At 41.9% G+C, this 19,762-nt stretch overlaps 1 long non-coding RNA gene across 2 annotated transcripts in view; it reads left to right on the forward strand.

The window, feature by feature from the left end:
• LOC114014732 (uncharacterized) overlaps nucleotides 1–19,762 on the forward strand; it is a 102,442-nt gene that overhangs the window by 75,314 nt on the left and 7,366 nt on the right. The window contains exons 3-6 of one of the 2 annotated variants that reach the window (XR_003558352.2): nucleotides 12,097–12,239; nucleotides 14,525–14,756; nucleotides 17,036–17,157; nucleotides 17,308–17,420. This is a non-coding gene — a long non-coding RNA (uncharacterized LOC114014732). The remainder of the gene's footprint in view (nucleotides 1–12,096; nucleotides 12,240–14,524; nucleotides 14,757–17,035; nucleotides 17,158–17,307; nucleotides 17,421–19,762) is intronic. The other variant, XR_008732590.1, reaches the window with a different exon arrangement.

Here is a 19,762-nt window from a genome sequence, read left to right on the forward strand (position 1 = left end):
ATAAGACTGGTGTTTTTCAGTGTATGGAAGGCACTATATGTCCTGAAGGATACTTGCTCTGCATAGACTTCAGTAAGAGTGACCTTTCATTTCAGACACTACTTCCAGGTGACTTCAGAAAGAACTAAGGAATTTAAACCAAGAAATGAGCACATCTGTCTGTTCTGGGAAGTGTTAGCAAACTGCACATAAGCAAGCTTAATAATGAGTTTCAAGGTGCTTCCCAATCACTGCTAGAAAGATATACATGAAATATGACTCTGTTCTTGTTAGGAAAGTATATGGTATACTCTTATATAGATAAATATAAATAAAGTTATTGGCATAGAGAATACACAACTGAGGGATTAACCACCAAGGAGAAACAGCCCCTCATGGGAATCAAGCTCACACACATAAAGGGAGTGCATTATGGCAATTTAGTCCAACGGCCAACTGCAGTATGACTGCAGAAACGTTATGATTTAGTCCTTAAACTAACACTGTCACTTCTCCCCGTGGCTTCTAGGGGGCTTTTGGTGGCTGGAGATTTCTGCACAGCTGTCTCTGAGGCATGCCTAGGACCAGAGCTGTGAAAGGTGATGGCAAAGGGTTTGGCCAGGGAGAAGTGGTGAGTTACTGCAGCTCCTTTCCTGTATTTGAGCAAACGGAGGCAAGCTTGGGACCAGGGCTGGAGGTTAACAAATGCTGAATCCATAGGAAATTCTAGCATTAAGACTCAGGCCCTCCTATTAAGGAATATGTTTATGCTTAAATGAGGTCTCCAAACAAAGGATGCCTGCCATCAGTACACTTGCCTAGCAAAATTTAGTGGTGTGTAGTCACAGGCTTATTTGGAGACACTGTCAGACATGACTTTGCAGTCTTTATTTCCACAGCCATATTTTTCTCTTCATTAACTGATTGCAGGTGCAATTCCTGATAAAGCCAGTGGAAATCATACCCAAATGTCCAGCAACAGAAGCTTATCCCGTTCTCTTGAAGCCAATGTAGCAATTTTCCAAGGTCTTTTAATTAAGAATAATCAGGAAGTTGTTGCTCATGTTTTCAATAAGTTGATGGCAGACAGTTTTATATATAAGAACAAACTCTTCCCCCCCACCCGCACCATCCCCCATTAAAGTACAAAATGTCTGGTACTGACTGAAGCAATGCTCAAGTATGGCAGACAGTGGCAAGATTTTGTTTGAAGAGCTTTGTCACTGTCCTTCCTGCCCTAACCGCTACCCTGTTGAAGTGTTCATCCTCCCCTGCACAAAGACCACTAAGTTAGACAAATTATTGCAGTGATTTTGTCATACAAGCAAGTGCTTTAGGCTAATTTACATAATCAGAATAATTTCTTGGGTTTTCCTACATTTAAAGATATTTTGTTTCTTACTTTCTGTCCTGTTGCTAATTATTTTAAAAGGGGTTTTGTAATAGATAAAAAGATCTGTCACTGAACCAGTCATTTTTCTGGCGTGCTACACTGAGAGTAATGCAATTGCTTAAATAAAAATGGTGCAGCTTTAACATCATAATCTAATCACTCATTTCTTTGCCTTTCATTCTAATAATGTAAGACATAATGAACTCTTGGTAGATATAGTAATACCCCATAAGTATTTCTATAGGATTTATGTTGTCATTTAATATTATTTCAAAGAAAGCAAGACAAAACGTAATTCTTGCCATTTTGCTCAGTTACTCATTTTGTGATTTTTAGGTTTTCCCACTATCACAGAAAAGAAATGATCAAATTAACCATTTTAACAGGCATTTTCTAGTTGCGCATACCTACCATTCATTTAAATGACTTATGAAATCAATCAAATAATGGGGCCTAGTCTCCTTTCCCTGAATAATGACTTCAAGGAAGATCCACCTCCCTCTCAGGGAAAGAATGGATAGCTGGGAATGCTCAGGGGAATAAAAGGGATTAAAGCACGGCACATAAAAGGCTGAGTAGAGGAGTCTTTGAAAATAAATGCAGGCTTTAACAAAAGATGAGAAAGAAAAGGGTACAGAGGGAGCAGCGGTTGGTGTAGATATGGGCAGTGCATACAGAAGAGGTTGCTGAGGCAATGCATAATACCCTGATGGAAGGGTGAATGCGCTGTAGGTGCAGGGTTGTAGGCAGAAAAAAAAAAAAAAGATGCATTTTGATAAGGGGCAAGGGATGTGCAGAGGCTGGCTGTGGCTAATGGGGAAATGAAGAGACCTGAAAAGGAAGCCAGTCTGGAAAATGACACCAATTATCTCAAAATGAAGTGTTTATATTTCCGCTAGTATGCAATGAGTTATTCTTCACAATCACAAAATGATGAAGGTAAGAAAAAGGGAGCTGAGGCCCATATTAATATTCTTAAAATGACAGAAATGATAACCCTTTTCCTTTATCTTGATCTAACTGAAAATAAAAGGCACCTGATTCCTCATCAATCTGCAGTGAAACAAAAATCGTAATATTGCCTCACAGTTACATGTCTTCTGCCTGGATTTGCATTTGTAGCAAAGTGATGCTGGAAATTCTCTTTGAGCAGGACTGGAGTAGGCTGTAGAATTTCTAGTGAGTGTTTACATCCACTTCTCCAGACAGCAAGCAAACATAGAAATGATCAAAGAAGAAGGTAGGTAAGCTGCTGGCTGTTGTCTTCTTAAGTTAGCATCCTCTGAGTTCAAAAGATAAAGAAATAAAAAATACATTGGTTTTATAGTCATTTTCTCAGTTTCTGTTGCCAGTAAGCTATTGATAGGTTAAATGTAATTAAAAAGGAAAACAGCAGAACTTCAGTGAAGTAACAGATTTGCGCTGTTGTAGCTGAAAGAATGATTTGACATGGTTAACATTTTTAATTGTCAGAGCTACAAACTTTATGATATGCTAAAAGATCGTCACTGCCTGACAAATTTCCAGTAATGTATATTCAGCCACCTCCAATTATTCAAGTAGCAGTTGAATCACAAGACTTACTCATGGATATTTGGTATTACCCTCCTTCTGAGATTATGTATTGGACCCAGATCAGTCAAGGATCTTGCCACTGTAGTGGCAATGTTTTTAAGCTCTGTTTTTTCTAGGAGTGTTTGCAATGCACTGAGAAGACCTCGTCTGAGCAGCTGGATATCCTTGGTCCATAAGACTATAAGAATGCCACTCTACTTCTAGAATACATTGTTGAGTTTCAAATATTGCAGTGTTTTCTGAATATAGGATACAAATCTTAAAATAAATGTAGCGGATGGGACTATGTTGATGTGACAGATAGATAGGATAACCAGTGGCAGATACAAGGCTTTTGGATGGCGAAGGGCATCATCAAGGTCCTCTTCTGTGAGTTGGTGTTATACTTTCACCATCCTCACATGAAATTTCAGAGCTTATAGCCATGCCCGAGTCAGTGGCTGCCATCCTTTAGAGTCTCGCAGCCTCTGACCATTACTCCTTGGTCACTAATGCCTTTGAGGTGGACAGGTCTACCACAGGCAAAAAGGTTATGAAGATTTCATCTTCCAAACCTCTTTGCTCCAGTAGTGCTGTGGGTGACATCTGGTAAGATCTCCAAGCCTTTGGTCTCCATGACTTCCTAAATTGAGAGAGGGGCTTTGACAAGTTTCATATTCTCCTGGTCCCAGCCTATTGCAGCTACAACCATATACATTGTAAGGCTTTGCACAACCTCTAAAGGAGATTTATGGATTTCACAGCAGATTTTTGTGCAGGGACTCATGATGTGCATTTTCAACAACTCCAGCCTTGGGCTTGGTGGGGATATGTCTACCTCTGTTCCAAGAAGGGAAAGGTTCATGCTGTTAAGGTTTTGTGGGAAATGCCATATACCCTCTGTTGTTTGATCATAAGGCCATACCCTGACAACAAGGGTGCATCTGCAAGGTTTAATCATGCATTTTCTGCATGTAGACTGGAAGCAGGAAGAGCTTTCAGTCATGTCTCTATCAGACAATGAGCTTTGCACAGCACACACACTTGGCTCCAGCACTCCCAATGATCTCCAGTTATGGGTGTCTTCTCAGCCCTGCACAAACTCCATGGGGATGCAGGTGAGTCTTCCATCTACATTGACCAATGGGGACTGGTTCCCTTGGGGCTGCACACATGGACCTCTTCTCCCCTCTGGGGGCACTGAGGGACCAAGAAAGCAGTGGTGTACTGGACGTTCTCTGCTCTGTACATGAGGGTACATGGAGCAGAATGAAGTGGGGTAATTAAACAGCAATGCCTTCTTGCAATGCCTGTAATGAGAAGACCAAATAAGAAAAGCTTTTGGAGACATCAATGTGTCATCTTCCCTCTTCTGAGGGAAGGGATGGAGAGTTTCTTCACACCCTAGTGCACCCCATAAGGTGGCTTGCTTCGTCCACTCAGCCCTTAGGGATGTGCAAGCCACCATCCCTTTAGCTTACTCTTATTATGTGGTCTCTAACTTCCTCTGCCCTTGTTGCCCCTCCTCTGGTGGCATGATTGTCTGTGAAGGAAGAAGGCTCTCAGGAAGTCATGACGCTGCCTCCTGTGTCATCAGTGCCACAGGCATCCCGTGCTGGGAGAGCCAGATGGCACCGCAGCCCAGCAGGAAGGGTGATGGTGTGGAGGAGGGGTTGCCTGCTAACAGATCCACAAGCAGCAGCAGGAAGAAAAAGCATCAGGGGTGGGGAAGCTCAATAAAGGCTGCAAAGGCAGAACTACACTTGGTAAGGAAACAGGAGGTTGGGCTGGTTAAGGCCTGGAGGAAGGGAAAGGAGTCCTTCAGCAAGGTAACCCTCCCTCCTGCCATTTCCCTGGTGCGGGGCAAGAGCTTCTCCCGTGCTGCTGCTCCCACCTTGCAATGGGCCAAGGGCACCTGTGGGCCCCACTCCTGCCAGGCCGTCACCCGGGGGGGACAGGCAAAGCAGACATAGGCAAGGCCTGAAGGAAAGGCCCAGGATAGCTGTAAGAAGAGGTGCAGCTAACAGAAACAGACTGTCAGAAGCATTCAAATGACACAGCGGGTGACTGTCAGAAGAACTATAGGCGGCAATGCCCAGTGAGGAGGAGGAGCTGAGCAGGGGCTCGCTGTCTGGCCTCAGATAACTGCATTATCATGACACGTCCACATGTGCAGCTCACCCAGGCCCTAGCAATGAGCCAGGCACTTTTACAGGTTAGAGCTGGGCCATGAGGTTTCTGATGCATGCAGTTCCTCTGCAGGAGATTTTTCCTACAGCTTATGGCTCCAGTGCATTTCAAAACACAATAGTCCCCATGGACAGCCTGGCAAAATCCATCCCTTCTCCACAGCTTTGAGACCAGCGCTTTAATCCCACCAGAAATCTTACAGCTCCCCTGTCCCTTTCCTTCTACTTCAGAGATGTTGTAGTAAAGGGGTGCACAACTGCTCAAGTCAGAACTGGGGCTGATGGTAGAGGAGATGGCTGGCATCTGCTCTGTGGGGGAGAAAGCTGAAGAAGTGTCCTTGGATGTGCTGTCCAGGAGCCTGCTGTGGGACTTGGGGTCAAGGTGCCAAGATTGATGTCCAAGGGCTCACATTCCTCCAGACTCTCCTACATGGGGACACTAGATTCATGGAAATGGAGGGCAGATGCTGGCTCAGTTACATGCTCCCTCCCAAAGACTTTCCCAAGCTCCCTGTACTGGGCATAGGGCCAACTGCTGATTATAGTTACCGGCCTGCAAGACTGTCTTCATAGTATAATGCACCACTACAGGCTGGGGTCGACCTGTTGGAAAGAAGCTCTGCGGAGAAGGACCTGGGAGTCCTGGTGGACAGCAAGTTGCCCACGAACCAGCTGTGTACCCATGTGGCCAAGGTGGCCAGTGGGACCCTGGGCTGCATCAGGAGGAGCATGGCCAGCAGGTGAGGGAGGTGATCCTGCCCCTCTGCTCTGCCCTGGTGGGGCCGCACCTGGAGTGCCGTGCCCAGTGCTGGGCTCCCCAGTTCAAGGGAGACAGGGAGCTGCTGGGGAGGGTCCAGCAGAGGGCTGCCAAGGTAATTAGGGGACTGGAGCATCTCCCTCGTGGGGAAAGGCTGAGAGAGCTGGGCCTGTGGAGCCTGGAGAGGAGAAGGCTGAGGGGATCCTATCAGTGTCTACTAACATCTTAAGGATGAGTGCCAGGAGGATGGGGCCAGGCTCTTTTCAGTGGTGCCCAGTGACAGGACAAGGGGCAACAGGCACAAATTTCAACACAGGAATTTCCATCTAAATATGAGGAAAAACTTCTTTACCTTGAGGGTAACACACCACCAGAACAGGCTGCGCAGAGAGGCTGTGGGGTCTCCTTCTCTGGAGACATTCAAAACCTGCCTGGATGTGACTGTGCAACCTGCTGTGGGTGAGCCTGCTTTAGCAGGGGGTTGGATCAGATGATCTCCAGAGGTCCCTTCCAACCCTGACCGTGCTGTGCTTCTGTGATTCATCTTTGACTTTTTAAGGCAGCCTTGTTCACCACTTCTTTTGTAGGTGACAGTTGGTGGGAGTTCTTGGCCTTCTGAGATTCCACTGAGTTAGCTTACCCCTTGAAAAACTCTTCTTTCTCTCATGTCACAGGTTCATGGGAAACACAGGGCTCAGGCTGCAGTTGTCTGAATTTTTTGGCAGGTGGAAGAGGGAGCTTCCAGTGCGGTAGAGGAGAGCAGAATTGTGGGGAAGATAACACAAAAAGAAGAATAATGAAAGACATGTTCAGCAAGGTGATTCAACAACAGAAGGCAGGAAAGATGAGAAGGGAAAGGTTTCAGATCTGAAGTCTAGATGAATGAGGATAAGGTACCAGATAGGCAGACACCACTAAAGTGGTTGAGGACTGGCAGCTGACAGTGAATAGGAAGATGTATGCAGTACTTGATTCTGAAATCTCCTTCTGGCTTTGAAGCCACTCTCCTGGATCTGAGAATCTTCTGGGAAAGCATGTACCTTAGCAACATGCTGGAGGTCCTTGTAGTGGAAAGTCCACACAAGGATGAGGGACCCATGACTCCACTGAGCACTGGAGTGCTGTGGAGTAGAGCTCCTGGTTTGGTGTCATCCAACAGGAATCTATTTTGTGCACACCAGCACCAGTTTGAGAAACTAGCCAACATATGAAAAGTAGGGACAGTCTGGGCATTTGCTTCAAAGCTACCCTATTGCTATGAACCGAATTACTAAGGTAGACAGAATGTGATTTAAAAGTACACAATATGTCTGTTCATGGCCATGATCAAGAATTTATATTAGATGCTGTATTAGTAGTAGTAGTAGTATTTCCTTAAGGGTTCTATTTAAAGGTATACGTTTAAAAAGAAGTAATATGATTACTGGTTATTGTTTCTGGCTTTCTGCAACATGGAGAAAACTAAAAAGAACATTTTCTGAACAGGACAGCTCTGTGATGACACAAGGAACTGCACTCATACTTTGCTCTTCTGCCATGTTGTAAATATTTCAAACCCAAGTAAGTTTCTGTAGTAGCTGATAGATATATTGATTTTGCAAGTATAAATCTTTGAACAATGTCACTTGCATTTTTTTTTTTAAAGACCAAATAAATTGAAAGATCTGCAGCCCTAAGGAAGGGAGGAAATAGTAACCGTCTGTGAAACTTTATTTTCACAGTAGTGAATTATTCGCATCTCTATTGCCTAAAGGTTAACTTCTATTGATTTCCTAAACCCTAAAGAATACAGTGTGAGCCTTCAACTTTGCAGATGTCTGAAACTCTGCAGAACTGACATGGATAAGTTCTACCATCTTTAAAATAAGATTTTTTTCTAGCTTTCATATAATAATTTTCTTTCATGTTCTAGTTTTGCTAAGTTTAGCTTGTGGTTGAGTATCTCAAACCACCGCCATATGAGTGGTCAGGGCTAGAACCAAACTTCTCCACCCTTGCTTTGCATCTGCCCCACGTGCACCAGCTGTGGTCTGGAAGCTGTGTAACTGTTTTAGATGAAGGTCAGGGGTTATCAGCTGTGATAGAGAGCCACTCTTGGTGCCTCTCTACCTCCCAGACTGGCCTGAACCCTAGCATCCCTGAGCACACACTGTTGGGTTTGTTTCCATCGGGCCCCTATGCATGTAGCTGTGCCTTTTGTTAAGCAAACTCTGTCTTCATCAAGATTTCAGGCATCTTCTATAGCAGAATATCTCCTTTTACCTATCAGACATGCTACTATTAGTCACGTGGTAGAAATAAGCAGGGCAAACTTGGTTTAGTTCAATCTGTGATGTACTATTCGGGAAACCCCAGAACACAGCAATGTCATCCTTTGTTGATAATATTCAGGAAGTCAGTCTTTACATTCAGAATTTGGATTGCCTATTGATTATTGTACCTATTTGCTGGCTTACTCATAGAAACTAGAGATGAGAAAGATGAATTAACATCTTTTGCTCCCTCAGTGCTGAACCGTTTTATTTGATTCTTACCCTAGCCTAGTTTATCAAGATGATAAATCTAGCTTATCAAAATGTGCATTTCATAAAAAATAGTGCAAGTCTGGAGGGTTCACTGTTAAATATTCTTTGTTGCAATATTTCACATTTTTAAGGGTGAATTTATAGCTGGTCACACTTTTTTTCCCAATGAAGATAGGTTATAAAGTCATATCTGGCAAAAGGGGTTTTTCTATAGCTTCTTCCTTTTGTGGTATGACAGTTATCTGCACCTTGTTCTGAGAACTCGGAGCTGAAAAAGACTAACCAGTAAACATAACCGTAGCAGAGATCTGGGCTGCAAAGCAATGCCCTCATAACCAGAAACTGATAGAAGACAAAATTTTATTAGGAAGCTCCCTGTTACAGCAAGATGAGATGTGTTTTGGGGAACCTTTGAAGCTTAGCTATGTCTGTCCTACAATCTGTCACCAATGTGGCTGTGCTGTGAAGAAGTACAATCCCTAGTTGATAGAGCTGTGCTGGTAAAAACCTTTAGTGTGATTCCACTGCATCAGCAAAACTGCAAGAAGGATGTATATAGATATTTACATGTTTGTGTCACTCCACCACTTTATTGAACTGAAGTCTTTGTCCTCCAGTGTCTCTCAGTAGTCCTTTAAGCAGAAACATGGGTGCCAAGAACAATTATTGTAGCTAAGAAAGTGCTAGAGGTGCAGGGCTATTGAACCGCAGCAAGTGAGGCAGAGCTGCAGAAAAGCTCCTTATTGTTACGGTTTGACGTCTCTCTTCCTCCACATAAGTCTATGCCTTTCTCTGCTCATGCTTCGGTGAGTGTCTCTCCCATAGGCTTAAATTCTGCATCTCAGCAGCCAGGAGGTACAGGTAGTAAATCCTGAATGCAGACAAGGGGTGCTTAAGATCAGGAATCAGCCCTCAGGATGAACTGAGAAGCTGAAGACAGAGATGATGGCTGAAGTCTGCCAAGAGCCAGAAGAGCACAGCAGCATGCCAGATCCTTGCTGGATCAGAGTGTATCAGCCTGGTCAGCATCCAGTAAGGGGGCCCAACTGGGTCTGCAGTGCTCGTTTTGTGGTACAATATCACTGCTAAAGCGATTTTACTACAGAACTCCTCTCAAAACTAGAACAATTTAGTTTTACTACAGAACTCATCTCAAAATTAGACCTGCCAAGCTAATGCAGGGCAGAGCCTTGAAGACAAATAACCATGTGTTTATATAGTGCATTTCTTTTTACCAGCAAACATAAAAAAAAAGCACACTGACTCCAGATTACGATGTCAGAGATACATGAAGAATATCTGTCACTATGACAGGATCATAAATCATTGCGCTGGAATCCTGACATGCCTTTTTTTTGCTGGCAAAGTTGTTCTTTAAAATGGGATATAATTAAGTTGCTTAGAGCCACATATTATCTATTTTAAACCTGTTATTTTTCTTATGTGGAAAATGTCAGATGAAATGTATCAGTTTCATTTAATTTTGTTTTTAAAGCAAGCTAGTTAAAAATAAAGACCACTAATATACCACAGCAATTCAGGATGCTGCTAAGAATTGTCCCATATGAAGAAATTATAAGGAAAATGAACCTGTGAGCAATTGAAACAGTGCTGCACATGCACCAGCACACCATCCTGATGTGAAAGACAGATAAGTAGTAAGAGACCAGTATGGCTGCATCCAGAATTCTCCAGTGACCTGAATATCAAAAAGGAAATCCTACAAAGTGTGAAAGTGAGGGCATGTGAGTGAGTGAGTAATAAAGCAGTAGCACAAACATCTAGGGATAAAACTAGGAAGACTAAGTCACAAAATGAGTTGCAAGTCTTCTGGAGCATAAAAGGGAAGAAAAAGACTTCTATAAATACCAAGAATTTAGGGGAAGAGAAGGGCAGAGGCACAAATAACAGATACTGAGTAGAGTGAAATGTTTTATTGTTTACTTTGCTGCATTCTTCACGTGCACATAAACATTAATGATGGGTACTTAACAACGCTATTTTTTTAACAAGAGGAAAGGACATATGCCAGAATAGGGAAAAAAACAAGTGAAAGAATATTTGAATAAATTAGATGTCCACAAGTCTCTAGAGCTTGCTGAAAATCACTTAATACATACTGAGCTCTCAACTTTGAGAGTTCCTGGAAGAGTGGATAAGTCACCAGGGCCTGCAGTAACCATGTAGCCTAAGATGGAAATACAGTCAGGATCACATGTCTGATCTTTGGTAATGATCAGAGATTTGACATTACAATATACATCTTGCAAATTATTTTGAAGAAAACACCCATTCAGTTTAAAGACTTGCTCTTTCTTAATTCTTGCCATCGTGGCACATGGTTTAAAAGGAAAAGGAAAGAAAAAGAAAGGAAAGGAAAGGGAAAGGGAAAGAGAAATTTAATAAGCTTTCTTAAATGTGGCATTCACAGCAGGCTCACATTCTGGCACTGTTAAGAAGTTCTTGGCTGCAGCCCTGGTTTGCAGAGTTATAACCATTTCTGCTTTTAAAAATGGGAAATCAAGAATCTAGGGAAATAGAGAATACTCTGCCTAACTTCAATACCAAGAAAGATAATGGGACAGATTCTTGAGAAGTAAATGCATACATGCCATGGGAATAGTAAGGTGATAAGAAACAGCCAAAGTGAATTTGTCAAATTAATCTAGTTTCCTTCTTGAAGAAGGCTACTGGTCCAATAGATAAGGAAAAGCAGTAAAATGACTGTATATTGACCCAAGATGTATCTCAACTTAAGGTTTTTCACACTGTCCTGTATGCTCATAAATGAACTGGGAAAATTTGTCCCATTTGAAATCATTCCTAATTCAATCCACTGTTAATGTAAACCTAACACATGATTGTTGGTAGCTGCACTAGGAGGACATTGAAAAGGAATCTTGCACAGCTCCCAATGGATAGGCTTCTGTACGTTTCAGACTTATAGATGACAGAATTAGAAATAATTATATGCTCATGAACTTGGTAGATGACACCATGTAAAAATTTGCAAAATGTGCTCAGGGACAGAAGTAGATTTCAAAAGTATCTGGATGGGTTCTGAAATCCAACATTAAAAATTTGAACAATTGTAGAGTACATTTGGGAGGATGAAATCAAAAGCACAACCACAGAATGTCACTGCAGAGAAATATCTAATGATTAATGAGGGCCATGAATGAGTCAACAGTGTGATGCTGTTGAGGAACAGACATAAATGTAATTCTAGATTCTCTTGAATTGTCTGCTCAAAACAGTAGATGTAAGACGAGAGATAAGTAGTGTGCTCTTCTTGGCACTGGTGAGGCCTCAGCTAAAATTTTACTCTTATTTTACTTTGAAGCACCATAATTTAAGAAAGATATAGATAAGATGGAAACAATCCAGATAAGATCAAGATCAAGAAGGTAAGAAGTCTGGAAATTTGGATCCATAAAGCACGGCTGGTTTTTTTTTTTAAATCTAGACAATATAAAGCTATATGTGGTTCAACAGCCTTCAAGTATGTAAAAGTTTATTATAAAGAGGGTAGTGATACGTTTTTTTCATGCCCATTAAAGATTTGGGCAGAATGTGAAGGATTTTTTTTAGCTGTACTGTAAGAGGTATTATAGTAACATGTTGTAACTAGTAGAAAACATTATCACTGGAATATATTACCTAAAAAGTTTGTATAATCCCTGATATTAATGTTTTTAGATACAGATCAGAGGAACTGCCATCTACAATTATGAAGACAATTGTGGCCTCTCTTCAAAGTTAGGAGATGGACCAGATGAATACTTTTGTAGTAGGTGGCTGAGATCCCTGGAACCATGACAGAGTGTACAAGTTATTACAAGGTAATCCGTAACAGGCTTTTGCTAAGGAAGCATTTGAAAATTGCATGTGTAGCCCTGGACATATTCATTATGGAAGATTACACAGGTTGTTCTCCGGACTTCTTGAAAAAAAACCAACTTGTTTTCCTTTGGTTTTGTGTGGTGGGTCTTTTTTTTGTGTTTTGTTTTTTGTTTTTTATTCTACCTCACAAAGGTTAAGTACAGCTTTGATTAAAAGTATTGAGGAATAACAGACTATATAACCCCTTGAGAGCCCATCCAAGTCTACATTTCCATGATTCATGTGCAAACTACAGTATTTTTTCCGAGTTATCGAAGAGCTTTGCAAGCACAGGTTAACTATTAAACGAGTTATTCTCCCGGGGCAGTAATGACCTAATCGTTTATGATAGTACTCAAATGAGGAATTAAACAAACATATCCAAAATAAACACAGATCAAATAATCTTTGCCAATGGAAAAGGACAGAATCTTGTTTTTGTGCCAGTGGGTCTGCAAAACAACAGCACAGATACAGACCTCGGTAAAACTAACATGTCAGGACTTCTCAACCTGTGAGAAATCCTGAATTTTAGCAATTGCTTTTATTCAAAATTTTAGAATTTTTTCCAATTTTGAAAATTAGAAAAATGGGAATGGGAGATGAGAATGAGAAAAAATGTAAGTGTTCTGAAAAGACTGGAAATTTCTGAGGGCTTGAATTATAATTTAACATTTCAACATTCAAAACCCAAAATGTTGCAGTCATGGTGTACCACACGTATATCTTAGGTAGGGGAACACAGTGAACATAGGAGCCGCAGTCCTCCAGGGGACCTACTAAATGCAAACCAGAATTATAGTGCAAATAAAGCAGCATTCTGCAATATGATTTTTTTTGTGTTAGCTCAAACCAAATCTTTTTAAAATCATAGTCCCAAAGGAAAACTGAGAAAAACTAAGGTTTTCAGAAAATGTGCTCTTTGCTTGAAATTCAAAGCTGTGTAAAACTTCTGACAAACTCTAGTCACTACTTAGTATATAAAAAAAAATCTCAAGAATGTTTTCTAGAGAACTCTGTGGTCATCACAGTGCACTGTGGTGTTGACCCAAATATGACTGTAAACACTCGAAGTACCTGAAGTCACCATCATTATTTTAGGCTAGTAAAAAGATGGTCATAAACCTCTAAGATAAGATCAGGGTCTGGACAAAATATGACTTTCCAGAAATTAAAAAATGTTTAGATTTGGTGTTTATTGATTAGGCCACGCTTCAGTGACTGTCTGCTGGTTCTTTTGTTCTTTTAAAAATATACATGACTTTTGGACACCAGAATAATGATTTCATACTGCGTGAGAACATTCTCTTTTGTAAACAAATACTGGAGCTTGTGAATTTTGCTGTGCAAATGGATAAATACTAACCTAATGGATTTGGCTAGCTTCAGGTCTACCATTAGACACCCTACCCTTGCTGTAGAATAGTAAAACACTGCCTAGGTTCAAAGAACCTGGGACAAACCTGTCAGGTGTCAAGGACAGCCTTAATCCCAAAGTGCAGAGGGACAATTAAACCAAACTACCAAACCTCAGCTCATCTGAGCTTGCTTAGGGCAGCCCTGATGAGGCAGGTTCATTGCTAGCACCGATAAACTGAAGGTGGATGGTTTGGTCTGTGGGCTAGGATGTTGCATATAGCCCCATGCCATATGCCAACAGCCTAAAGTGTCTTAAGCAGCTTAAACAGCTTTAAGCAGCTTTGAAGACTTAGACACTTTAAGCTTATAAAGCAGTTTAAGCTGCTTAAACTGCTTTAGGACTTTAACAAGGTCCCCACAATGCTGCTCCTCACCAGGCGAGGGAAACGAAGCTGGCTGCATGCTGCGGCTTCCTTGCCATGGCCTGGAAGGAAGGAGCCAGGGGCTGGCCACAGCCAGGAGCCTGCGCAGATGCAAATAGCTGGTATTTACATATTTTGGCAATGATGTATAAAATAATGAAAAGTATACTCTCTCCCCTTGGTAGGCTCATTGTTTCTTCCTCTTCTCTAGCTACTTCCCTTTCCCCAGCACCTCCTTCCTGTTTTTCTATTTTTGCTCATTTTGCTCAGGCTCTTTCAGTATCTATTTCCTCTCTAATTAATTCTTGCTAAAGAGATCAGTGGAGTGCTCTTACTGCAGTGATACGCTTTTATGAAGAAAACATGTCTTGATTCAGCCTATTCAGTCCACAGAACTGTGCTGGAGGCAACCATTCATTTGTATCACTACTGTTTAAGCTAAATCTAGAATCTCTTTTCTCAAGAGCAGGGCATGAGTTGACAGAAGCATTGTGGAAAAACACAGCTGCATAATCCTAGAAAGTACCAGTGGCAGCCATTAGATTGTCACCTACAAAAGCGCGTAACCAGACGGGCTGGCATTGTTCAGATGAAGGAATACAATGCACTGAAGCTACAACGTGTTCCCTGGTGTGTTGGAGGTTTCAGAAGGGATGTAGGGGGAGGAAGTCTGGGGACAGCTGTCCAGAAATATGGGTAAATATGTCTTCCTACATTGGTAATCTCTCAGAGCTGAAAGGACTTTGTTTTCAGTTTTCACTCTGTCTTTCTGAATTTGAGGTGGGCTGCACAAACCACAGATCGTTCTGTTCTTACCAAAGGATGTAACACCCCCTCCCCCTTACATACAGACAGTGGTGTGCAACGGAGTGGCTGCTCAGTTTAGTGGCAATCATCACCATTTAGTGACAATTCACTCTGCCATGTTAATAACTAGGGCTGTGGTCATGATGTACTAGAGCACCTGAGCTGGATGTGATGTCCTGGCTGCTGAGGACCCACTCAGGCCTACATCATTGTGTTTTTCTCATGTTTGAATTCCCTTTCCAGTTCCTTTAGTAGGAACGTACTGCTCTTCTCTCTCATATCCTTCACTCATTTCCTGGGGTCATAGCCTAAATTTCTCAGGCGTTCTCTCTTCAGTGCCCTCAGCTTAACTGGCCCTGTATTTTTCACAGGCTTATGTAGTCCCATTGCATGTAACTTTGTATACATCACACACTAATCACAATTTAGCTGCGAAATGTAACTGTGAATCTCATACTCAAACAGTGTATTCTAAAGACTTGAGGGTGTAAGCAGGAAGAGGGATCACGGTCAGCCTTACTCACGGCTCTATTTTTTGCTGTTTATCTACGTTATGCATTCCTAGATAATGTTGCATATTACCATAGTGTGTATTGCATGCACAGCATGTCCAATGTGGTGTATTTATACAAGCATCACTTAACACTTTCGTTGAGGCTTGATTTATACCAAATGCTATTTTTTTCCAGTAGCCTGAAAGAATGTTTGTCTCCATTTTATTGAAGAAAATGATTTCTAGCATGATCTTTTATTTTTGAGTGATCAATACATTCTAATCCCTTTTTCCATTTATCTAGCTATCAATTATTACTTCCTTCAAAATGTGTTCTAAAACTCTGCATATGATACCAATAGGATCCATTAGCTTGTAAGTGATTGAATGACTTCTGTTTCTTAAATACTGATTTGATATACTCCCGTCAGGTGACACCACTTGTAGTCAACAGGTTTATTCGTAGTGGAGTATCGGAGCCATTGGAGCATGGTTTCTTTGGGTTCATGCCTGGTGTCTTCAACATCCTCCTGGTAGCCCCAGCTCCTTCTCAAACTCCAGCCGGTTCAGAAGGAGAAAAGGCAGGTTGCCTGGGCTGCTCATGGGCTTTGTGGTCAGTAGAACAGTGTTAGCTGATGTGTTCAGGCAGCTCTCAGGCTGGAGAAGGTGGCGAGCTGCACCTGCTATTGCATCAGCTTCAACAGTGATTCGGGTCTCACTCTCCTCTAGGCAGTTGCTCATTTGCATCAATGATTAATGATGGGAATTAATGAGGTTAACTAATGTTAATGATGAGGATGGAAAAATAATCCTTTTGAATTCTGAAAAGCTCTATGTAGTCACTTATTCGTAACATATTTTCTTCCAAATATTTTTCTCTACATCTGAGAATAAAAAGGTCCTGTTTGTGTTACGAGAGTTTGGGTAGCTTCAGATCTGAAGGATTTTTTTTAAAATTTGTAAACCAGAAAACATGTAACACCAGGTATCAGGTCATGTATACAGGCTGCAGTTTGGCAGACATTTATGCATATGCTCAATTTTCAATTGGAACTCACCTTTGGCTTCCAGGAAAATTTGGTGTATGCTAAAATTAACTCTGCTGATTCGAGGCAACAGCAGCACTGCATGTTTGCATGTCTTGGTAAATAACTGTGTATGCGCCAAAAAAATTTTGTTGACCGCGTTGAACTTAGTGAGGCCACACATCTGTACTGATGCGCCAATGGAAAAAGAAATTTTTCAGAGCTGCTGTTGGACCAAATCACCAAGTGCTGGCAAGCTGTGGGGGCCCTGTTGTTGGGCAGATCACCAGGTGTTGGTCTATCACGGAGGGCTACTGCTCCTATTACTGGCTGCTCACAAAGCAAAAATGTAAGGGACAGCAGACTCACCCTGCCTTCCTTCCCCAGACAGCTGTCCTTAATGAGTCTGTAGGATTACAGCTGACCTTGCCACAGGACAGCATGGGGCTTTATAAGCCAAATTGCCACTTCTTCTCCCCCCTCTATCTTCTTCAGCATCATCTCCCAAACCTTGGCATTCCCACCACTGTTTAATTCTTTTTTTCAATGATGTTGTTTATCTGAAATAAACCGATAGTTTATTTCAACTTGAAAAAAAACCAGCTTTTCTTTAAGTTTGTTCCTTTTTTTATTATTTTTATTTTTTTCAGTTTCAGTGGCTAGCTTCTTTGGCTAATGGATGGTACTGTGGATTGTCATGCCTGTGAATACCATTTCCCTAGATTGCAACACCAGCCCAATTCTTTGGCTCTGCTGGAAGCCATCCTAACAGGTGGGTTAAGGTTAAGATTTTAGGAAGAAAGCCAGCATTTCCACTCTACCAATATTAATTTCACACATTCCCTCTTGCATTCTTGGTTCTGTAATTGGGCTGTGCTTCCATCTCCACCCATATCCTGTCTTGACACACATCCGTCTGCAGATGATGAGGGAATGATGGGTAAGCCAGCCAGCCTGCATGCTGAGTCACCCCAGGAAGGTAGTCCGTCATCCGGCAATTAGGACGGAGAAGAAGGAAGTGTGCCAGCAAAACAGGTGATCTAAGCAATGCATTTCACCACACATGCCAAAATGGATATTACACAATGCTGTGCTATGACACAGAAATGTGGAGAAGAGCGTAAGCATGCATTTCCAAAATGGCCTTCAGAGTAGGAATTAAAGAAAAACCAAAACTCAGCCTATTTCTTTTCAAGGACCACTTTAATACCAAAGATGAATATAGCAATCAGAAATGGACAGAGCAGTGGTATAGTATAACCGTCCCAGTGTTTTTGCTCAATTTTATTTGGCTGTCTTTTCCTGCTCATGGAGGCTTGAAAGCAGGCTCACAGATAAATTTATGAGTATGTGGCAATTATGCTATTTGTTGGATCACACATGCAATAAATGGCTGGGAGTAATGTGCTATTAGCCTAAGCACTAATGTCCTCACTGCCTCTGATGCAGGTACCCGCTGGGTTCTGCTGGTCAGGCAGATGGTAATCACATGTAGAAGCGCCAGTCTCCATCACTCCTTACGATAGGCGGATGCTCAGTTTTGCTGAGTTGCTATCTCTTATTTTGATTTTTTTTTCTCAGGATTTTAGGGCTTTTTCCATTAATATTTTTTTTCCTTCAGTCCTTGAGTGACTGCTACCAACTCAACAATTTCACTTCTGTCCTTGTTTCTACTTTTTTATATATATATCTTGCTTGGTTTAAGTTTATGTGCTGTCACTCATAGCCTAGCAATGTTTTTTCAGTAAGGCAGAGCTGGGGTCACACAGCCAGCCTAGGCCTTGTGTACAAATAGTAAGAGTGTGTGAAAGATCAACCAAAATGGTGGGAGGGAGACTGATCTGTGCTTTCTGTCTGACGTATTTCTAAGCACCTTGCTGCCTTAAAAATGTGGACCTTGCCAGATGGCAAAAGGATTCTGAGAAATAGATACTGATATGAGCACCAGCTGGGGTCAGATGTGCTATGTAACTGATGGTATTGGTGATGGTGTTTGTAATTCCAAGCAGAAAAGTCTGGGAAGGATGGACTTCAAAGGGAAAATGACTTAGAAATCAGTGACATGAGGCTGAAAAAGAAACAGTGCTGCATGATATTCTGACTTTGACCATGCACAGATTTATAAGAAAAAAAATGTTCACTGTGAGGATAATTAATCACTGCCACAGGTTGCTCAGATTGGTTTGGCAGTCTCCATCCTTGGAGGTTGTCCAGACACGACAGGATAAAACCCTGAGCAGCCTGGTCTGAGCTCAGCGTTGACCCTGCATTGAGTGTGGTGGATGGACTAGAGACCTCCTGAGACTTCTTCCAGCTTGGATCATTCAGTGATCCTGTGAATCGAGTTACTGTTGAAGCCAAGGGTAGGTGAGGTGAGAAAATGGTGTTACAAAGGGAGAATTCTCAGCACGATGTTTCCCAGTATGACTGAGTCTGTAAAACTTCGCTGCTGCCATCATGTAAGGTGATCCCATCTCTCTCCAGGTCCTGTCCTGGTGTTCCTAGTCTCTCTCTTGAGCTAGTGCTGGCCCTCGTCCAACATCTCTGTGAGCTGTTTCAGCTCACCAACCTGGCAGCAGCTGATTAGTTTTTTTAAACTGGTTGGCTTTCTGCTGATTTAGTTAGCTGAACTATTTCACTAGGAGACAGATGAGCACCACAGCATGAGGAGGAGGTGGGAACATGTGGTTAAGATTGGAAGGAGTTAAGGCTGGGCAGGGCCCTTTCGGTGGGAGTGAGCCATTAAATTTGCCTTGCTGCTTCATGAAACAATGCGAAATGTCTGCAGCAGCTTCAATACAGGCATAACAACAAAATGCGTAAGCCCAGAAAGGATGCATCATAAAGAAAATAAAAACTCAGAAATAAAAATTCTTTAATGCTAAGACTGATGAAACGTGGAATTATAAAAAGGAACATGAGAGCAGACAAATCAGTGAAAAATAATGTTCAAGGAAAGATCAACAGAAACATATTAAAGGCAGAACACTTGAAACTGAAGCTCCTGCCATGGTAGGAAACCACAGATCTTGTTTACCAAGTTACAAAAATCCTGTGCGGGTAGTTTAAACAGGAAATGGGCTGATCAGAAGCAAAGATAAGGAAACATACAACAGAGACAAAATAGATGGGCAAAGCATTGTAAAGAAGTCAGCACCAAAACTCAGCCCTACCTTGACATGACATTCTGTGAACATGAGATGATGTGACTTCAAACAACAGAAGATTGCCACTAGCTCAGCAGTGATATCAGAAAAGCAAGCTGTAGTCTAGCAGGTAGCAGCGACAACGCAATGAAAGATAATTTGTTCATAGCAGAAATGCTGAAATCCCACGATGTCACTGCAAAAATGATTTAAAGTCATTTAGTGATTTAA

Source organism: Falco cherrug, chromosome 5 (assembly GCF_023634085.1).
Source record: "Falco cherrug isolate bFalChe1 chromosome 5, bFalChe1.pri, whole genome shotgun sequence".
In the NCBI taxonomy this organism is placed as follows: Eukaryota; Metazoa; Chordata; class Aves; order Falconiformes; family Falconidae; genus Falco; species Falco cherrug.